This window comes from Salmo salar, chromosome 21 (genome assembly GCF_965601325.2).
Source record: "Salmo salar chromosome 21, fSalSal1, whole genome shotgun sequence".
Lineage (NCBI taxonomy): Eukaryota > Metazoa > Chordata > Actinopteri > Salmoniformes > Salmonidae > Salmo > Salmo salar.
The window spans coordinates 44,284,886-44,305,487 of NC_138311.1; the positions used below are offsets into that span (position 1 = coordinate 44,284,886).

At 46.9% G+C, this 20,602-nt stretch overlaps 1 pseudogene across 1 annotated transcript in view; it reads left to right on the forward strand.

The window, feature by feature from the left end:
- The window catches only part of LOC106582373 (uncharacterized), a 78,898-nt pseudogene that overhangs the window by 33,919 nt on the left and 24,377 nt on the right, over positions 1–20,602 (forward strand). Inside the window, exons 5-11 of the transcript XR_014381984.1 lie at positions 2,425–2,570; positions 2,769–2,957; positions 7,003–8,236; positions 10,274–10,341; positions 10,452–10,544; positions 10,860–10,907; positions 10,995–11,048. The product of XR_014381984.1 is annotated as an uncharacterized LOC106582373 (transcript). The remainder of the gene's footprint in view (positions 1–2,424; positions 2,571–2,768; positions 2,958–7,002; positions 8,237–10,273; positions 10,342–10,451; positions 10,545–10,859; positions 10,908–10,994; positions 11,049–20,602) is intronic.

Genomic DNA, 20,602 nt, shown 5'->3' on the forward strand with positions numbered 1-20,602 from the left:
CTGTATTTATGCCATATTGGTTTGGGTTTAGGAAGGCATAAGGAGGAGATGGTCTCTCTCTCCAAGAGAAACAGGGCCACAGCACATCAGTCCCTGCTTAGTAATTTATCATACTCATTTATAATGTGGCCTCTGTTATATTGCGTTGGGTTGAGTTCTAAGTTTTTCCCTCTGACCGAATAATAAAGTAGAAACTAATGGGCCTCAAAGTTTGTCCCCAGAGTCTGAGGGGACCTTAAGGAAGACATTATTCTAATTAAGATGTCGGCTGGGGAGGTTTTGTGGTTTATGTATTCTTTGAGGTCTGTAATGTTTTTTACATTGACTTCTCTTTTGTCCACAGTGGGGAATGGAAAACCAACTCCCAGATTCATTTTACACTTGGCCCTCCATTAAAAGTGCTAGGCTTCATCTGGGTCCAGGAATACTCTTGAACCGGCCCTGTATGTGTTTTAGTTTGTTTTCTCTCTGTATCCCTAGAGCAGTAGAGCCAGTCTCACTTCCTCTAGGTCTTCATTGACAGAGCTTCAACAACAGCCAATAGAAAGCCTCTGCAGAAAACAGAGACTTGTAATGTAGTTCACAAAAGTTCAATCAGGTAGGCTGATCTGAATGTTCAATCAGGTAGGCTGATCTGAATGTTCAGTCAGGGAGGCTGATCTGAATGTTCAATCAGGGAGGCTGATCTGAATGTTCAGTCAGGGAGGCTGATCTGAATGTTCAATCAGGGAGGCTGATCTGAATGTTCAATCAGGGAGGCTGATCTGAATGTTCAGTCAGGGAGGCTGATCTGAATGTTCAGTCAGGGAGGCTGATCTGAATGTTCAGTCAGGGAGGCTGATCTGAATGTTCAGTCAGGGAGGCTGATCTGAATGCTTGTTTAACTTCATCAAGCAGCATTACCTAATTCACTCTGTTTCCTGTTCTACGGTCGTAGTGGGAATGAATACAAACATATCATCATCAGCGTAGCATCTCGTTAATCTCCTCTTATTAGCCATCAGCTGAATGTCATTTACCTATTTACCTTTAGCCTATAAGCACGGCACAATAAAGCGCGTTTGCTTTTTAACCTATGGGCTCGCTCTTATTCTCGCAATTATCACTTTCCTGTCTCAACCAATTGGTGTAAATGTTGATGTATTTATATGTCAACTTGCCCATGTTCTCTCACTTCCTGTTTTTCAGCAACAGTCTTGGACAACCCTCCACCTCCTCACCACCACCAGCTATAATAACCTTAAGGCCCGTCGCTGGAACTCCTTTCCCCCAGCGGGGGGGTTTCGATGCCATCTGCCCAGCAAAGGGCTACCTGTCATCAGCATCTGGCTCCAAGGAGACGAGGCCATACCCCAAACTATTTCATCAAATTCCATATTGCATTCTGTCTCTGTTGTCCATTCAGTTAATTAAGCCTGTACTCGATTGAATAAGGTTCATTCTGAACCTCTCTCCAGTCCAGATCGGCTGTTTTGATAGCCGCTGTTGGTGTGTTATCCTCTGTTTTTTCTCTCCTCCGTCTCTTTCCTTCTTTCTCTCTATCCACGCCTGATCTCTTCCCCCTCTCGTCTCTGTGAAGTACAGAGGCAGGCGCTACGCTCCACCGAAAAAGACAAAGAGCGTGCAAGTCCGTATCCGTCTGCGCTCCTTCCCCCTCTCCCTCCATTACCTTCTCCATCTCCTTCTTCCCTTGTTCCTTTCTTCCTCCGTGGCGTCCTGGGCCCCGTCCCTCCCAGATCGTCCTGGGGATAAGGGACACCTGCCGTTGCCGCGGTCACCTGTTTGGGTTCTGAGCGTGGCCCGTGGCGTGGGCCCAGAGTGTTTGGGGGAGCGCAGACAGCAACAACAAAGAGACCAAGACAAAGCAGAGAGTTTTCAGAGGATAGCAGCACTACTGAAGGACATCAATAGAAGCCTAGGATCTTTCCTTTCTACTGTTTTCTAAGCGAGTTGAGCATTGAGTTCACCTCTTATTTTGACTACAGGGTGGAGTGGGGAAACCTTGTAATCTGTGCCTCAGCCTCAACTGGGTTGGAGGGATTCACTGAACAGGGGATGTTTTTGGAAGTCCTTGTAGTTCTAGATGTTGGTTTGCTTGGTTGCAAGTGGTTAGTGTGGCATTGAGAGAGAGGTACATATGAAGTCTTTCAGACTGGGACTCTAATCATTAACCATGGCAAATCTGTTTTTCTATCTCCTGACCTTTGACCTGTGGAGGTCAACAGCCCCTCAATCGTTGACCTGCATGGCTGTTGCAACGTGTAATAACAGCTAATAAATTAGGGACTTCATCACTCACCTTTTTGAATTGTAGATACAGAGAGTGTTTAGTGGTTTAGTTTATCTGTAGACCCATACACTCATTCAGATATGAGCACACACACACACTCCCTCACCCAGTATCTCCTCTCTATCTCTGTGCAGGGTGTCAGAAGCCAGTAGGGTTGTCGCGGGGCAAGGCCAAGGTGTGTTGCTACAGTGGCTGGTACTACTGCCAGAGCTGTCATCAAGACAACCTGTTCCTCATCCCTGCCCGCCTGCTGCACAACTGGGACACCAACAGACACAAGGTGAGAATGGTGATGTTCTCCACAAGTCATTTACCAGAGCGACTTATGTGTTCATATGCACTCGCACGCAACCTATTCACAAACCTACAGAAAAAGTCTGAAACACCCACTGAGTGGGACAGTTTTAGTTACGTATACTTCTGAAGTTAGGATTTGACCTTACACACAGCCCACCCCTCCTCTCCCTATTCTGTCCAGGTGTCCAAGCAGGCCAAGGAGTTCCTGGAGTTTGTTTACGAGGAGCCCCTGCTGGATGTGCAGCAGTTGAACCCGTGTCTGTATGAACACTGTGAGGGTCTGGCTGCAGTACTGTGCCTGAGACAGCAGCTCCAGTCACTCAGAGCATAACTGTTCAGCTGCCGCGCTGCCGTGGCCGAGGCTGTATGGGTATGAAGAGGCTGTATGGGTATGAAGTGTGAGGAGTGTAGGGTAGAAGAGGCTGTATGGGTATGACGTGTGAGGAGTGTAGGGTAGAAGAGGCTGTATGGGTATGAAGTGTGAGGGGAGTGTAGGGTAGAAGAGGCTGTATGGGTATGATGTGTGAGGAGTGTAGGGTAGAAGAGGCTGTATGGGTATGAAGTGTGAGGAGTGTAGGGTAGAAGAGGCTGTATGGGTATGACGTGTGAGGAGTGTAGGGTAGAAGGGGCTGTATGGGTATGAAGTGTGAGGACTGTAGGGTAGAAGAGGCTGTATGGGTATGAAGTGTGAGGAGTGTAGGGTAGAAGAGGCTGTATGGGTATGAAGTGTGAGGAGTGTAGGGTAGAAGAGGCTGTATGGGTATGACGTGTGAGGAGTGTAGGGTAGAAGGGGCTGTATGGGTATGAAGTGTAAGGGGAGTGTAGGGTAGAAGAGGCTGTATGGGTATGATGTGTGAGGAGTGTAGGGTAGAAGAGGCTGTATGGGTATGAAGTGTGAGGAGTGTAGGGTAGAAGGGGCTGTATGGGTATGACGTGTGAGGAGTGTAGGGTAGAAGGGGCTGTATGGGTATGAAGTGTGAGGAGTGTAGGGTAGAAGAGGCTGTATGGGTATGACGTGTGAGGAGTGTAGGGTAGAAGAGGCTGTATGGGTATGAAGTGTGAGGAGTGAGGAGTGTAGGGTAGAAGGGGCTGTATGGGTATGACATGTGAGGAGTGTAGGGTAGAAGGGGCTGTATGGGTATGAAGTGTGAGGAGTGTAGGGTAGAAGGGGCTGTGTGAGGGGAGCGTAGGGTAGAAGAGGCTGTATGGGTATGAAGTGTGAGGAGCGTAGGGTAGAAGAGGCTGTATGGGTATGAAGTGTGAGGAGCGTAGGGTAGAAGAGGCTGTATGGGTATGAAGTGTGAGTAGTGTAGGGTAGAAGAGGCTGTATGGGTATGAAGTGTGAGGAGCGTAGGGTAGGAGAGGCTGTATGGGTATGAAGTGTGAGGAGTGTAGGGTAGAAGAGGCTGTATGGGTATGAAGTGTGAGGAGTGTAGGGTAGAAGAGGCTGTATGGGTATGAAGTGTGAGGAGTGTAGGGTAGAAGAGGCTGTATGGGGGGGTAGAAGCTCCAGTCCTTCAGAGCATACTTGTTCAACTGCCTCGCTGATATCACTGAGGACCTCTGTAGAAGGGGAGGTCTGGACAGGGGGAGGGGTAAGGACGAGGGGTAAGGACGAGGGCTGGACAGGGGGAGGGGTAAGGACGAGGGCTGACAGGGGGAGGGGTAAGGATGAGGGGTAAGGACGAGGGCTGGACAGGGGGAGGGGTAAGGACGAGGGCTGGATGGACAGGGGAGGGGGAGGGATGGACGAGAGGGGGATGAGGTATGATTCATCAAGGCCTTGATTGTTAATTAAATCCATTTTGACTAGAGATGTAAATGGTTGTCAATGGGCAAGATGTTGGGGGATGAGACAGTGAAAGGATGACGCAGTACCATAGTAGGAAGATGAAGGAGGAACACAGAGAATGGTTTTATGAGACTGGAAACATCAAAGTAGGCTTTCATAAAGCACAGGAACATAATGAAGAAGTATGGAAGGGGATTGTATGTCTGATGTCCATTGAAAGCCCCTTTGTTGACTTGATTCCTAGTCCATGTTAAGCATGAATGTGTTAAGTGTAGCCTGAAGGCTCCGCTGAGGCCAGTATGTGAGTGTATGATGGGAATGTGTTTATGTGAGGGTGCCCAGACTAAAAGGTCTGTCTCTGGGGTGATGGACGCCCTCTGACACTCCCTAACCCCCTCCTCACACTCCACACACACTAGCTCTGTTTGGTACATCAACGCTCAACATGTCTGTGAAAACAGTGTTCTCTGGTCAGTCAATTTGTAATTGAGAAGCTAATTTTCCCCCTCAATTCCTGGCATTCCAAAATATATATACAGTTGAAGTCGAAAGTTAGCCAAATACATTTAAACTCAGTTTTTCACAATTCCTGACATTTAATCAGAGTAAAAATTCCCTGTCTTAGGTCAGTTAGGATCACCACTTTATTTTAAGAATGTGAAATGTCAGAATAATAGTAGAGAGAATTATCTTTTTCAGCTTTTATTTCTTTCATCACATTCCCAGTGGGTCAGAAGTTTACATACACTCAATTAGTATTTGGTAGCATTGCCTTTAAATTGTTTAACTTGGGTCAAACGTTTCACGTAGCCTTCCACAAGCTTCTCACAATAAGTTGGGTGAATTTTGGCCCATTCCCCCTGACAGAGCTGGTGTAACGGAGTCAGGTTTGTAGGCCTCCTTGCTCGCACAGGCTTTTTCAGGATTGAGGTCAGGGCTTTGTGATGGCCACTTCAATACCTTGACTTTGTTGTCCTTAAGCCATTTTGCCACAACTTTGGAAGTATGATTGAGGTCATTGTCCATTTGGAAGACCCATTTGCGACCAAGCTTTAACTTCCTGACTGATGTCTTGAGATGTTGCTTCAATATATCCACGTCATTTTCCGTCCTCATGATGCCATCTATTTTGTGAAGTGCACCAGCCCCTCCTGCAGCAAGCACCCCCACAACATGATGCTGCCACCCCCGTGCTTCATGGTTGGGATGGTGTTCTTTGGCTTGCAAGCCTCCCCCTTTTTCCTCCAAACATAACGATGGTCATTATGGCCAAACAGTTCTATTTTTGTTTCATCAGACCAGAGGACATTTCTCCAGTTGGTAGAGCATGGTGTGTGCAACACCTCGGTTGTGGGTTCGATTCCCACGGGGGCCAGTACAAAAACAAAAAAAATGCATGAAATGTATGCATTCATTACTGTAAATCGCTCTGGATTAGAGCGTCTGCTAAATGACTAAAATGTCAAATGTAAAATGTTTGTCCCCATGTGCAGTTGCAAACCGTAGTCTGGCTTTTTTAATGGCGGTTTTGGAGCAGTGGCTTCTTCCTTGCTGAGCGGCCTTTCAGGTTATGTCGATATATAGAACTCGTTTTACTGTGGATATAGATAGTTTTATACCTGTTTCCTCCAGCATCTTCACAAGGTCCTTTGCTGTTGTTCTGGGATTGAGTTTCACTTTTCGCACCAAAGTACGTTAATCTCTAGGAGACAGAACGCGTCTCCTTCCTGAGCTGTATGGCGTCTGCGTGGTCCCATGGTGTTTATACTTGTGTACTATTGTTTGTACAGATGAACGTGGTACGTTCAGGCGTTTGGAATTTGCTCCCAAGGATGAACCAGACTTGTGGAGGTCTACAATTTTTTTTTCTGTGATCTTGGCTGAGTTCTTTTGATTTTCCCTTGATGTCAAGCAAAGAGGCACTGAGTTTGAAGGTAGGCCTTGAAATACATCCACAGGTACACCTCCAATTGACTCAAATGATGTCAATTAGCCTATCAGAAGCTTCTAAAGTTATGACATCATTTTCTGGAATTTTCAAGCTGTTTAAAGGCACAGTCAACTTAGTGTATGTAAACTTCTGACCCAATGGAATTGTGATACAGTGAATTATAAGTGAAATAATCTGTCTGTAAACAATTGTTGGAAAAATGACTTGTGTCATGCACACAGTAGATATCCTAACCGACTTGCCAAAACTATAATTTGTTAACAAGAAATTTGTGGAGTGGTTGAAAAACGAGTTTTAATGACTCCATCCTAGGTGTATGTAAACTTCCCACTTCAACTGTATTTTCATCCAGATGACTTGTATTGAGCTAAAATGTATTTTTTAAGTGAGGCATGGTCCATGCGTGTGGTCTTCATGCGTTTTAGGAGTCCTATCCATTCTGGAATGGCAGGCTTATATCGTCTGTGTGTGTTTAGTGTAGTCTACTGTTGACCATGACAGGTTCACCTGTTCTTTTGATGTCTGTCTCAATCTCTCTGCTGTGCTGTTGTTGCAGTCTGTTTGAAGACCGAGACGAACAGAGAGAGTGGGGCTCTGAGACGCTCCTACTCCACACACACACACACACACACACACACATCCCCCAGAGTTATCCCAGCTGGTTTTCGGAAGGGGAAGAAGGCCGTGGTGTTCACGGCAGTGGTGGCGACCCCGGAGTGCTCCTCTCTCACTAGAGACCCTGTTTACCAGTACATCATTAGCGCTCGGCGACTAACGCCTTGCACTTCAAAACACTGCAGGATTAATGAGGCCGGTGGTGCTAAAACCTTCCCCCGGCCATCCATGGACCCTCTGGGCCTACCATCGGCCATCCATGGACCCTCTATGGGGCTGCCATGGACCCTCTGGGCCTACCATCGGCCATCCATGGACCCTCTATGGGCCTACCATAGGCCATGGACCCTCTGGGCCTACCATCGGCCATCCATGGACCCGCTATGGGCCTGCCATGGACCCTCTGAGCGTACCATCGGCCATCCATGGACCCTCTGTGGGCCTGCCATGGGCCATGGACCCTCTGGGCCTACCATCAGCCATCCATGGACCCTCTGGGCCTACCATGGGCCATGGACCCTCTGGGCCTACCATCGGCCATCCATGGACCCTCTGGGCCTACCATCAGCCATCCATGGACCCTCTGGGCCTACCATCGGCCATCCATGGACCCTCTGGGCCTACCATTGGCCATCCATGGACCCTCTATGGGCCTACCATAGCCCATGGACCCTCTATGGGCCTACCGTCGGCCATCCATGGACCCTCTATGGGCCTACCATGGGCCATGGACCCTCTGGGCCTACCATCAGCCGTCCATGGACCCTCTGGGCCTACCATCGGCCATCCCATGGATCCTCTGGGCCTACCATCGGCCATCCCATGGATCCTCTGGGCCTACCATCAGCCATCCATGGACCCTCTGGGCCTACCATCAGCCATCCATGGACCCTCTGGGCCTACCATCAGCCATCCATGGACCCTCTGGGCCTGCCATGGACCCTCTGGGCCTACCATCAGCCATCCATGGACCCTCTGGGCCTACCATCAGCCATCCATGGACCCTCTGGGCCTACCATCAGCCATCTATGGAACCTCTGGGCCTACCATCGGCCATCCCATGGACCCTCTGGGCCTACCATCAGCCATCCATGGACCCTCTGGGCCTACCATCAGCCATCCATGGAACCTCTGGGCCTACCATCGGCCATCCATGGACCCTCTGGGCCTACCATCAGCCATCCATGGACCCTCTATGGGCCTACCATTGGCCTGGAGGGGGCTCTGAGGAGGCCTGTCACGGCCAACACCGCCCGCACTAATCTAACACACTCCTCTGAACCCCACGGATGTACCCCACACATACACACACGTAGGGATGCATACATAGTACACGTTAGACACACATATCTGCTGCATACGTGTGGATAGTCTGCACGCACACACACATGCATATATGAACACAGGCAGTCATATACTGTTTAAAGACATGGTTCTGTACTTCAGTCATATACTGTTTAAAGACATGGTTCTGTACTTCAGTCATATACTGTTTAAAAACATGGTTCTGTACAGTCGTGGCCAAAAGTTTTGAGAATGACACAAATATAAATTTTCAGTCTGCTGCCTCAGTTTGTATGATGGCAATTTTCATATACTCCAGAATGTTATGAAGAATGATCAGATGAATTGCAATTAATTGCAAAGTCCCTCTTCGCCATGCAAATTAACTGAATCCCCCAAAAACATTTCCACTGCATTTCAGCCCTGCCACAAAAGGACCAGCTGATATCATGTCAGTGATTCTCTCGTTAACACAGGTGTGAGTGTTGACGAGTACAAGGCTGGGGATCACTCTGTCATGCTGATTGAGTTCGAATAACAGACTGGAAGCTTCAAAAGGAGGGTGGTGCTTGGAATCATTGTTCTTCCTCTGTCAATCATGGTTACCTGCAAGGAAACATGTGCCGTCATCATTGCTTTGCACAAAAAGGGCTTCACAGGCAAGGATATTGCTGCCAGTAAGATTGCAACTAAATCAATCATTTATCGGATCATCAAGAACTTCAAGAAGAGCGGTTCAATTGTTGTGAAGAAGGCTTCAGTGCGCCCAAGAAAGTCCAGCAAGCGCCAGGACCGTCTCCTAAAGTTGATTCAGCTGCAGGATCGGGGCACCACAAGTACAGAGCTTGCTCAGGAATGGCAGCAGGCAGGTGTGAGTGCATCTGTACGCACAGTGAGGCGAAGACATTTGGAGGATGGCCTGGTGTCAAGACAGGCAGCAAAGAAGCCACTTCTCTCCAGGAAAAACATCAGGGACAGACTGATATTCTACAAAAGGTACAGGGATTGAACTGCTGAGGCCTGGGGTAAAGTCATTTTCTCTGATGAATCCCCTTTCCGATTGTTTGGGGCATCCGGAAAAAAGCTTGTCCGGAGAAGACAAGGTGAGCGCTACCATCAGTCCTGTGTCATGCCAACAGTAAAGCATCCTGAGACCGTTCATGTGTAGGGTTGCTTCTCAGCCAAGGGAGTGGGCTCACTCACAATTTTGCCTAAGAACACAGCCATGAATAAAGAATGGTACCAACACATCCTCCGAGAGCAACTTCTCCCAACCATCCAGGAACAGTTAGGTGACGAATAATGCCTTTTCCAGCATGATGGAGCACCTTGCCATAAGGCAAAAGTGATAACTAAGTGGCTCGGGGAACAAAACATCAATATTTTGGGTCCATGGCCAGGAAACTCCCCAGACCTTAATCCCATTGAGATCTTGTGGTCAATGCTCAAGAGGTGGGTGGACAAGCAAAAACCCACAAATTCTGACAAACTCCAAGCATTGATTATGCAAGAATGGGCTGCCGTCAGTCAGGATGTGGCCCAGAAGTTAATTGACAGCATGCCAAGGCGGATTGCAGAGGTCTTGAAAAAGAAGGGTCAACACTGCAAATATTGACTCTTTGCATCAACTTCATGTAATTGTCAATAAAAGCCTTTGACACTTATGAAATGCTTGTAATTATACTTCAGTATTCCATAGTAACATCTGACAAAAATATCTAGAGGCATTGAGGCAGCAAACTTTGTGAAAATGTATATTTGTGTCATTCTCAAAACTTTTGGCCACGACTGTACATCGTTTCCGCTTTCACACATAAGCTTAGGTCAGGATGTCCTTCATTAAACCTGTTGTAATCAATGAATTTATAGTTGTAGTCTTCTCAATCCACACATTGACTGCCTGGCTTGGCTGTGATGGTTACCCCCAGCAGGGTGTGATGGTTACCCCAGCAGGCTGTGACGGTTACCCCAGCAGGGTGTGATGGTTACCCCCAGCAGGGTGTGATGGTTACCCCCAGCAGGGTGTGATGGTTACCCCCAGCAGGGTGTGATGGTTACCCCCAGCAGGGTGTGATGGTTACCCCAGCAGGGTGTGATGGTTACCCCAGCAGGGTGTGATGGTTACCCCCAGCAGGGTGTGATGGTTACCCCCAGCAGGGTGTGATGGTTACCCCCAGCAGGGTGTGATGGTTACCCCCAGCAGGGTGTGATGGTTACCCCAGCAGGCTGTGACGGTTACCCCAGCAGGCTGTGATGGTTACCCCCAGCAGGGTGTGATGGTTACCCCAGCAGGGTGTGATGGTTACCCCAGCAGGGTGTGACGGTTACCCCAGCAGGGTGTGATGGTTACTCCAGCAGGGTGTGATGGTTACCCCCAGCAGGGTGTGATGGTTACCCCCAGCAGGGTGTGATGGTTACCCCCAGCAGGCTGTGATGGTTACCCCCAGCAGGGTGTGATGGTTACCCCCAGCAGGGTGTGATGGTTACCCCCAGCAGGGTGTGATGGTTACCCCCAGCAGGGTGTGATGGTTACCCCCAGCAGGGTGTGATGGTTACCCCCAGCAGGGTGTGATGGTTACCCCCAGCAGGGTGTGATGGTTACCCCCAGCAGGGTGTGATGGTTACCCCAGCAGGGTGTGATGGTTACCCCAGCAGGGTGTGACGGTTACTCCAGCAGGGTGTGACGGTTACCCCAGCAGGGTGTGACGGTTACTCCAGCAGGGTGTGACGGTTACCCCAGCAGGGTGTGACGGTTACCCCAGCAGGGTGTGACGGTTACCCCAGCAGGGTGTGACGGTTACCCCCAGCAGGGCGTGACGGTTACCCCCAGCAGGGCGTGACGGTTACCCCCAGCAGGGCGTGACGGTTACCCCCAGCAGGGCGTGACGGTTACCCCCAGCAGGGCGTGACGGTTACCCCCAGCAGGGCGTGACGGTTACCCCCAGCAGGGCGTGACGGTTACTCCAGCAGGGCGTGACGGTTACTCCAGCAGGGCGTGACGGTTACCCCAGCAGGGCGTGACGGTTACCCCAGCAGGGCGTGACGGTTACCGTGAAGGAGCCAACACCTCAGTCAATACACTCTGTGGGTGTGTGGGTGTGTGTACGCGTGTGTGTGTGACCAACACGTCTTACATGTGATACAGTCACCTCTGATTAGTAGTATCCCTCAATAGCTGGCTCTACTCTGTTACACAGACAGGCCTGTATCTGGGGGTTACCACCACCGCAAACACTTGGCCAATGAGAAGAAATAAGACAAGCGGAGAGGAGGAGAACAGTTGTTACTGTCCAGCCCTTGTTGACAGGCAGGCAGGCCCCTGAGAAAATGACCCAATCACACACACCTCACAGGGGATTTAGCAGGGAGTCACACGGCAGACTGTCTGGCTACTGAATGTCTCTATTGGAGGCTGACACTCAGGTTAGATATCACAGTTATGATGGAGGGCTTTTAAAACAACACTTTTTCTGTCTTCAGTGATTTGTAGTTTTGGAAGAGGGTTCTGGGTCAGGTATGTTCTTTAGAATGTAGAAGGGAAGTTCTTATGGAGACCCGTAGAGGGTTGTCAGTCATGTAATATGTCCCAAACATGTTTTGGAGGAATCAGGGTGAGAGGCAGGTAATCTCCCCTAAATATTACTGCAGAGATATACCCTCTGGTCCTGCTCTTCTGAACACTGATATCCTCCAGTATCTAGTGTTGTCTGTCTGTTGAACCCTACAGCAGTTAGATCAGTCTTCTGTTGAACCCTACAGCAGTTAGATCAGTCTTCTGTTGAACCCTACAGCAGTTAGATCAGTCTTCTGTTGAACCCTACAGCAGTTAGATCAGTCTTCTGTTGAACCCTACAGCAGTTAGATCAGTCTGTCTGTTGAACCCTACAGCAGTTAGATCAGTCTTATGTTGAACCCTGTAGCAGTTAGATCAGTCTTCTGTTGAACCCTACAGCAGTTAGATCAGTCTTCTGTTGAACCCTACAGCAGTTCGATCAGTCTTCTGTTGAACCCTACAGCAGTTAGATCAGTCTGTCTGTTGAACCCTACAGCAGTTAGATCAGTCTTATGTTGAACCCTGTAGCAGTTAGATCAGTCTTCTGTTGAACCCTACAGCAGTTAGATCAGTCTTCTGTTGAACCCTACAGCAGTTAGATCAGTCTGTCTGTTGAACCCTACAGCAGTTAGATCAGTCTTCTGTTGAACCCTACAGCAGTTAGATCAGTCTTCTGTTGAACCCTACAGCAGTTAGATCAGTCTTCTGTTGAACCCTACAGCAGTTAGATCAGTCTTCTGTTGAACCCTACAGCAGTTAGATCAGTCTGTCTGTTGAACCCTACAGCAGTTAGATCAGTCTTATGTTGAACCCTGTAGCAGTTAGATCAGTCTTCTGTTGAACCCTACAGCAGTTAGATCAGTCTTCTGTTGAACCCTACAGCAGTTAGATCAGTCTTCTGTTGAACCCTACAGCAGTTAGATCAGTCTGTCTGTTGAACCCTACAGCAGTTAGATCAGTCTTATGTTGAACCCTGTAGCAGTTAGATCAGTCTTCTGTTGAACCCTACAGCAGTTAGATCAGTCTTCTGTTGAACCCTACAGCAGTTAGATCAGTCTGTCTGTTGAACCCTACAGCAGTTAGATCAGTCTTCTGTTGAACCCTACAGCAGTTAGATCAGTCTTATGTTGAACCCTGTAGCAGTTAGATCAGTCTTCTGTTGAACCCTACAGCAGTTAGATCAGTCTTCTGTTGAACCCTACAGCAGTTAGATCAGTCTTATGTTGAACCCTACAGCAGTTAGATCAGTCTGTCTGTTGAACCCTACAGCAGTTAGATCAGTCTCCTGTTGAACCCTACAGCAGTTAGATCAGTCTTCTGTTGAACCCTACAGCAGTTAGATCAGTCTGTCTGTTGAACCCTGTAGCAGTTAGATCAGTCTTCTGTTGAACCCTACAGCAGTTAGATCAGTCTTCTGTTGAACCCTACAGCAGTTAGATCAGTCTGTCTGTTGAACCCTACAGCAGTTAGATCAGTCTTCTGTTGAACCCTACAGCAGTTAGATCAGTCTTCTGTTGAACCCTACAGCAGTTAGATCAGTCTGTCTGTTGAACCCTACAGCAGTTAGATCAGTCTTCTGTTGAACCCTGTAGCAGTTAGATCAGTCTGTCTGTTGAACCCTACAGCAGTTAGATCAGTCTGTCTGTTGAACCCTACAGCAGTTAGATCAGTCTGTCTGTTGAACCCTACAGCAGTTAGATCAGTCTGTCTGTTGAACCCTACAGCAGTTAGATCAGTCTTCTGTTGAACCCTACAGCAGTTAGATCAGTCTTCTGTTGAACCCTACAGCAGTTAGATCAGTCTTCTGTTGAACCCTACAGCAGTTAGATCAGTCTTCTGTTGAACCCTACAGCAGTTAGATCAGTCTTCTGTTGAACCCTACAGCAGTTAGATCAGTCTTCTGTTGAACCCTACAGCAGTTAGATCAGTCTTCTGTTGAACCCTACAGCAGTTAGATCAGTCTTCTGTTGAACCCTACAGCAGTTAGATCAGTCTGTCTGTTGAACCCTACAGCAGTTAGATCAGTCTTCTGTTGAACCCTGTAGCAGTTAGATCAGTCTTCTGTTGTACCCTGTAGCAGTTAGATCAGTCTTCTGTTGAACCATGTAGCAGTTAGATCAGTCTTCTGTTGAACCCTGTAGCAGTTAGATCAGTCTTCTGTTGAACCCTACAGCAGTTAGATCAGTCTTCTGTTGAACCCTACAGCAGTTAGATCAGTCTTATGTTGAACCCTACAGCAGTTAGATCAGTCTTATGTTGAACCCTACAGCAGTTAGATCAGTCTTCTGTTGAACCCTACAGCAGTTAGATCAGTCTGTCTGTTGAACCCTACAGCAGTTAGATCAGTCTGTCTGTTGAACCCTACAGCAGTTAGATCAGTCTTCTGTTGAACCCTACAGCAGTTAGATCAGTCTTCTGTTGAACCCTACAGCAGTTAGATCAGTCTTCTGTTGAACCCTACAGCAGTTAGATCAGTCTTCTGTTGAACCCTACAGCAGTTAGATCAGTCTTCTGTTGAACCCTACAGCAGTTAGATCAGTCTTCTGTTGAACCCTACAGCAGTTAGATCAGTCTTCTGTTGAACCCTACAGCAGTTAGATCAGTCTTCTGTTGAACCCTACAGCAGTTAGATCAGTCTGTCTGTTGAACCCTACAGCAGTTAGATCAGTCTTCTGTTGAACCCTGTAGCAGTTAGATCAGTCTTCTGTTGTACCCTGTAGCAGTTAGATCAGTCTTCTGTTGAACCATGTAGCAGTTAGATCAGTCTTCTGTTGAACCCTGTAGCAGTTAGATCAGTCTTCTGTTGAACCCTACAGCAGTTAGATCAGTCTTCTGTTGAACCCTACAGCAGTTAGATCAGTCTTATGTTGAACCCTACAGCAGTTAGATCAGTCTTATGTTGAACCCTACAGCAGTTAGATCAGTCTTCTGTTGAACCCTACAGCAGTTAGATCAGTCTGTCTGTTGAACCCTACAGCAGTTAGATCAGTCTGTCTGTTGAACCCTACAGCAGTTAGATCAGTCTTCTGTTGAACCCTACAGCAGTTAGATCAGTCTTCTGTTGAACCCTACAGCAGTTAGATCAGTCTTCTGTTGAACCCTACAGCAGTTAGATCAGTCTGTCTGTTGAACCCTACAGCAGTTAGATCAGTCTGTCTGTTGAACCCTACAGCAGTTAGATCAGTCTTCTGTTGAACCCTACAGCAGTTAGATCAGTCTTCTGTTGAACCCTACAGCAGTTAGATCAGTCTTCTGTTGAACCCTACAGCAGTTAGATCAGTCTTCTGTTGAACCCTACAGCAGTTAGATCAGTCTTCTGTTGAACCCTACAGCAGTTAGATCAGTCTGTCTGTTGAACCCTACAGCAGTTAGATCAGTCTGTCTGTTGAACCCTACAGCAGTTAGATCAGTCTTCTGTTGAACCCTACAGCAGTTAGATCAGTCTGTCTGTTGAACCCTACAGCAGTTAGATCAGTCTTCTGTTGAACCCTACAGCAGTTAGATCAGTCTTCTGTTGAACCCTACAGCAGTTAGATCAGTCTTCTGTTGAACCCTACAGCAGTTAGATCAGTCTGTCTGTTGAACCCTACAGCAGTTAGATCAGTCTTATGTTGAACCCTGTAGCAGTTAGATCAGTCTTCTGTTGAACCCTACAGCAGTTAGATCAGTCTCCTGTTGAACCCTACAGCAGTTAGATCAGTCTTCTGTTGAACCCTACAGCAGTTAGATCAGTCTGTCTGTTGAACCCTGTAGCAGTTAGATCAGTCTTATGTTGAACCCTGTAGCAGTTAGATCAGTCTTCTGTTGAACCCTACAGCAGTTAGATCAGTCTTCTGTTGAACCCTACAGCAGTTAGATCAGTCTTCTGTTGAACCCTACAGCAGTTAGATCAGTCTTCTGTTGAACCCTACAGCAGTTAGATCAGTCTGTCTGTTGAACCCTACAGCAGTTAGATCAGTCTGTCTGTTGAACCCTACAGCAGTTAGATCAGTCTTCTGTTGAACCCTACAGCAGTTAGATCAGTCTTCTGTTGAACCCTACAGCAGTTAGATCAGTCTTCTGTTGAACCCTACAGCAGTTAGATCAGTCTGTCTGTTGAACCCTACAGCAGTTAGATCAGTCTTATGTTGAACCCTGTAGCAGTTAGATCAGTCTTCTGTTGAACCCTACAGCAGTTAGATCAGTCTCCTGTTGAACCCTACAGCAGTTAGATCAGTCTTCTGTTGAACCCTACAGCAGTTAGATCAGTCTGTCTGTTGAACCCTGTAGCAGTTAGATCAGTCTTCTGTTGAACCCTACAGCAGTTAGATCAGTCTTCTGTTGAACCCTACAGCAGTTAGATCAGTCTGTCTGTTGAACCCTACAGCAGTTAGATCAGTCTTCTGTTGAACCCTACAGCAGTTAGATCAGTCTGTCTGTTGAACCCTACAGCAGTTAGATCAGTCTTCTGTTGAACCCTGTAGCAGTTAGATCAGTCTTCTGTTGAACCATGTAGCAGTTAGATCAGTCTTCTGTTGAACCATGTAGCAGTTAGATCAGTCTTCTGTTGAACCATGTAGCAGTTAGATCAGTCTTCTGTTGAACCCTACAGCAGTTAGATCAGTCTTCTGTTGAACCCTACAGCAGTTAGATCAGTCTTCTGTTGAACCCTACAGCAGTTAGATCAGTCTTCTGTTGAACCCTACAGCAGTTAGATCAGTCTGTCTGTTGAACCCTACAGCAGTTAGATCAGTCTGTCTGTTGAACCCTACAGCAGTTAGATCAGTCTTCTGTTGAACCCTGTAGCAGTTAGATCAGTCTTCTGTTGAACCATGTAGCAGTTAGATCAGTCTTCTGTTGAACCATGTAGCAGTTAGATCAGTCTTCTGTTGAACCATGTAGCAGTTAGATCAGTCTTCTGTTGAACCCTACAGCAGTTAGATCAGTCTTCTGTTGAACCTTACAGCAGTTAGATCAGTCTTATGTTGAACCCTGTAGCAGTTAGATCAGTCTGTCTGTTGAACCCTACAGCAGTTAGATCAGTCTTATGTTGAACCCTGTAGCAGTTAGATCAGTCTGTCTGTTGAACCCTACAGCAGTTAGATCAGTCTGTCTGTTGAACCCTACAGCAGTTAGATCAGTCTTCTGTTGAACCCTGTAGCAGTTAGATCAGTCTGTCTGTTGAACCATGTAGCAGTTAGATCAGTCTGTCTGTTGAACCCTACAGCAGTTAGATCAGTCTTCTGTTGAACCCTGTAGCAGTTAGATCAGTCTTATGTTGAACCCTACAGCAGTTAGATCAGTCTGTCTGTTGAACCCTACAGCAGTTAGATCAGTCTTCTGTTGAACCCTACAGCAGTTAGATCAGTCTTCTGTTGAACCCTACAGCAGTTAGATCAGTCTGTCTGTTGAACCCTGTAGCAGTTAGATCAGTCTTCTGTTGAACCCTACAGCAGTTAGATCAGTCTTCTGTTGAACCCTACAGCAGTTAGATCAGTCTGTCTGTTGAACCCTGTAGCAGTTAGATCAGTCTTCTGTTGAACCCTACAGCAGTTAGATCAGTCTTCTGTTGAACCCTACAGCAGTTAGATCAGTCTTCTGTTGAACCCTACAGCAGTTAGATCAGTCTTCTGTTGAACCCTACAGCAGTTAGATCAGTCTGTCTGTTGAACCCTACAGCAGTTAGATCAGTCTTCTGTTGAACCCTACAGCAGTTAGATCAGTCTTCTGTTGAACCCTACAGCAGTTAGATCAGTCTGTCTGTTGAACCCTACAGCAGTTAGATCAGTCTTCTGTTGAACCCTACAGCAGTTAGATCAGTCTGTCTGTTGAACCCTACAGCAGTTAGATCAGTCTTCTGTTGAACCCTGTAGCAGTTAGATCAGTCTTATGTTGAACCCTACAGCAGTTAGATCAGTCTTCTGTTGAACCATGTAGCAGTTAGATCAGTCTTCTGTTGAACCCTACAGCAGTTAGATCAGTCTTCTGTTGAACCCTACAGCAGTTAGATCAGTCTTCTGTTGAACCCTACAGCAGTTAGATCAGTCTTCTGTTGAACCCTACAGCAGTTAGATCAGTCTTCTGTTGAACCCTACAGCAGTTAGATCAGTCTTCTGTTGAACCCTACAGCAGTTAGATCAGTCTTCTGTTGAACCCTACAGCAGTTAGATCAGTCTGTCTGTTGAACCCTACAGCAGTTAGATCAGTCTTCTGTTGAACCCTACAGCAGTTAGATCAGTCTTCTGTTGAACCCTACAGCAGTTAGATCAGTCTGTCTGTTGAACCCTACAGCAGTTAGATCAGTCTGTCTGTTGAACCCTACAGCAGTTAGATCAGTCTTCTGTTGAACCCTACAGCAGTTAGATCAGTCTTCTGTTGAACCCTACAGCAGTTAGATCAGTCTTCTGTTGAACCCTACAGCAGTTAGATCAGTCTTCTGTTGAACCCTACAGCAGTTAGATCAGTCTTATGTTGAACCCTGTAGCAGTTAGATCAGTCTGTCTGTTGAACCCTACAGCAGTTAGATCAGTCTTATGTTGAACCCTACAGCAGTTAGATCAGTCTTCTGTTGAACCCTACAGCAGTTAGATCAGTCTGTCTGTTGAACCCTACAGCAGTTAGATCAGTCTTCTGTTGAACCCTACAGCAGTTAGATCAGTCTGTCTGTTGAACCCTGTAGCAGTTAGATCAGTCTTCTGTTGAACCCTACAGCAGTTAGATCAGTCTTCTGTTGAACCCTACAGCAGTTAGATCAGTCTGTCTGTTGAACCCTACAGCAGTTAGATCAGTCTTCTGTTGAACCCTACAGCAGTTAGATCAGTCTTCTGTTGAACCCTACAGCAGTTAGATCAGTCTTCTGTTGAACCCTGTAGCAGTTAGATCAGTCTTCTGTTGAACCCTACAGCAGTTAGATCAGTCTTCTGTTGAACCCTACAGCAGTTAGATCAGTCTGTCTGTTGAACCCTACAGCAGTTAGATCAGTCTTCTGTTGAACCCTACAGCAGTTAGATCAGTCTTCTGTTGAACCCTACAGCAGTTAGATCAGTCTCCTGTTGAACCCTACAGCAGTTAGATCAGTCTTCTGTTGAACCCTACAGCAGTTAGATCAGTCTGTCTGTTGAACCCTACAGCAGTTAGATCAGTCTTCTCAGTTGCATCATGGACTGTACATTCCCTCTGTCTGGTATGGATGCTCTGTTCTGATCTTGGTTTCGTTCCAGATGGCAACAGGACCATGAACAGCGTCCACCACCAAGCCATAAGACTGCTAAACAAGACTGCTGAATAGCTAATGAAACGGCTACCCAGACTACCTGCATTCACCTTTTCTTGCACTAACGCTCTTTCACTGACTCTATGCAAACACACTGTAGTCTACCCACACACTGACACATACTTACACTGACACCCAACACACACACACACACACACACACACACACACACACACACACACACACACACACACACACACACACACACACACACACACACACGCACACAACATAAGCCCACACACGCATAACATGCACACACGTGCATACAGATGCAACACACTGACACACACACACACACACACACACACACACACACACACACACGCACACGACATACGCCCACACACGCATAACATGCACACACGTGCATACAGATGCAACACACTTTCACACTCACCACATACAGTATGCTGCTGCTACTGTCTATTATCTATCCTGTTGTCTAGTCACTAACCCTACCTACAGTATACTGCTGCTACTGTCTATTATCTATCCTGTTGTCTAGTCACTAACCCTACCTACAGTATACTGCTGCTACTGTCTATTATCTATCCTGTTACCTAGTCACTTTACCCCTACCTACAGTATACTGCTGTTACTGTCTATTATCTATCCTGTTGTCTAGTCACTTTATCCCTACCTACAGTATACTGCTGCTACTGTCTATTATCTATCCTGTTACCTAGTCACTTTATCCCTACCTACAGTATACTGCTGCTACTGTCTATAATCTATCCTGTTGCCTAGTCACTTTACCCCTACCTACAGTATACTGCTGTTACTGTCTATTATCTATCCTGTTGCCTAGTCACTTTACCCCTACCTACAGTATACTGCTGTTACTGTCTAATATCTATCCTGTTGTCTAGTCACTTTACCCCTACCTACAGTATACTGCTGTTACTGTCTATTATCTATCCTGTTGCCTAGTCACTTTACCCCTACCTACAGTATACTGCTGTTACTGTCTATTATCTATCCTGTTGTCTAGTCACTTTACCCCTACCTACAGTATACTGCTGTTACTGTCTATTATCTATCCTGTTGTCTAGTCACTTTACCCTACCTACAGTATACTGCTGTTACTGTCTATTATCTATCCTGTTACCTAGTCACTTTACCCCTACCTACAGTATACTGCTGCTACTGTCTATTATCTATCCTGTTGTCTAGTCACTTTACCCCTACCTACAGTATACTGCTGCTACTGTCTATTATCTATCCTGTTGTCTAGTCACTTTACCCCTACCTACAGTATACTGCTGTTACTGTCTATTATCTATCCTGTTGTCTAGTCACTAACCCTACCTACAGTATACTGCTGCTACTGTCTATTATCTATCCTGTTGTCTAGTCACTTTATCCCTACCTACATGTACATAGCTACCTCAATTACCTTGTACCCCTGCTCATCGACTCAGTACTGGTACTCCCTGTATATAGCCATGTTATTACCTCGTACCCCTGCTCATTGACTCAGTACTGGTACTCCCTGTATATAGCCATGTTATTACCTCGTACCCCTGCTCATTGACTCAGTACTGGTACTCCCTGTATATAGCCAT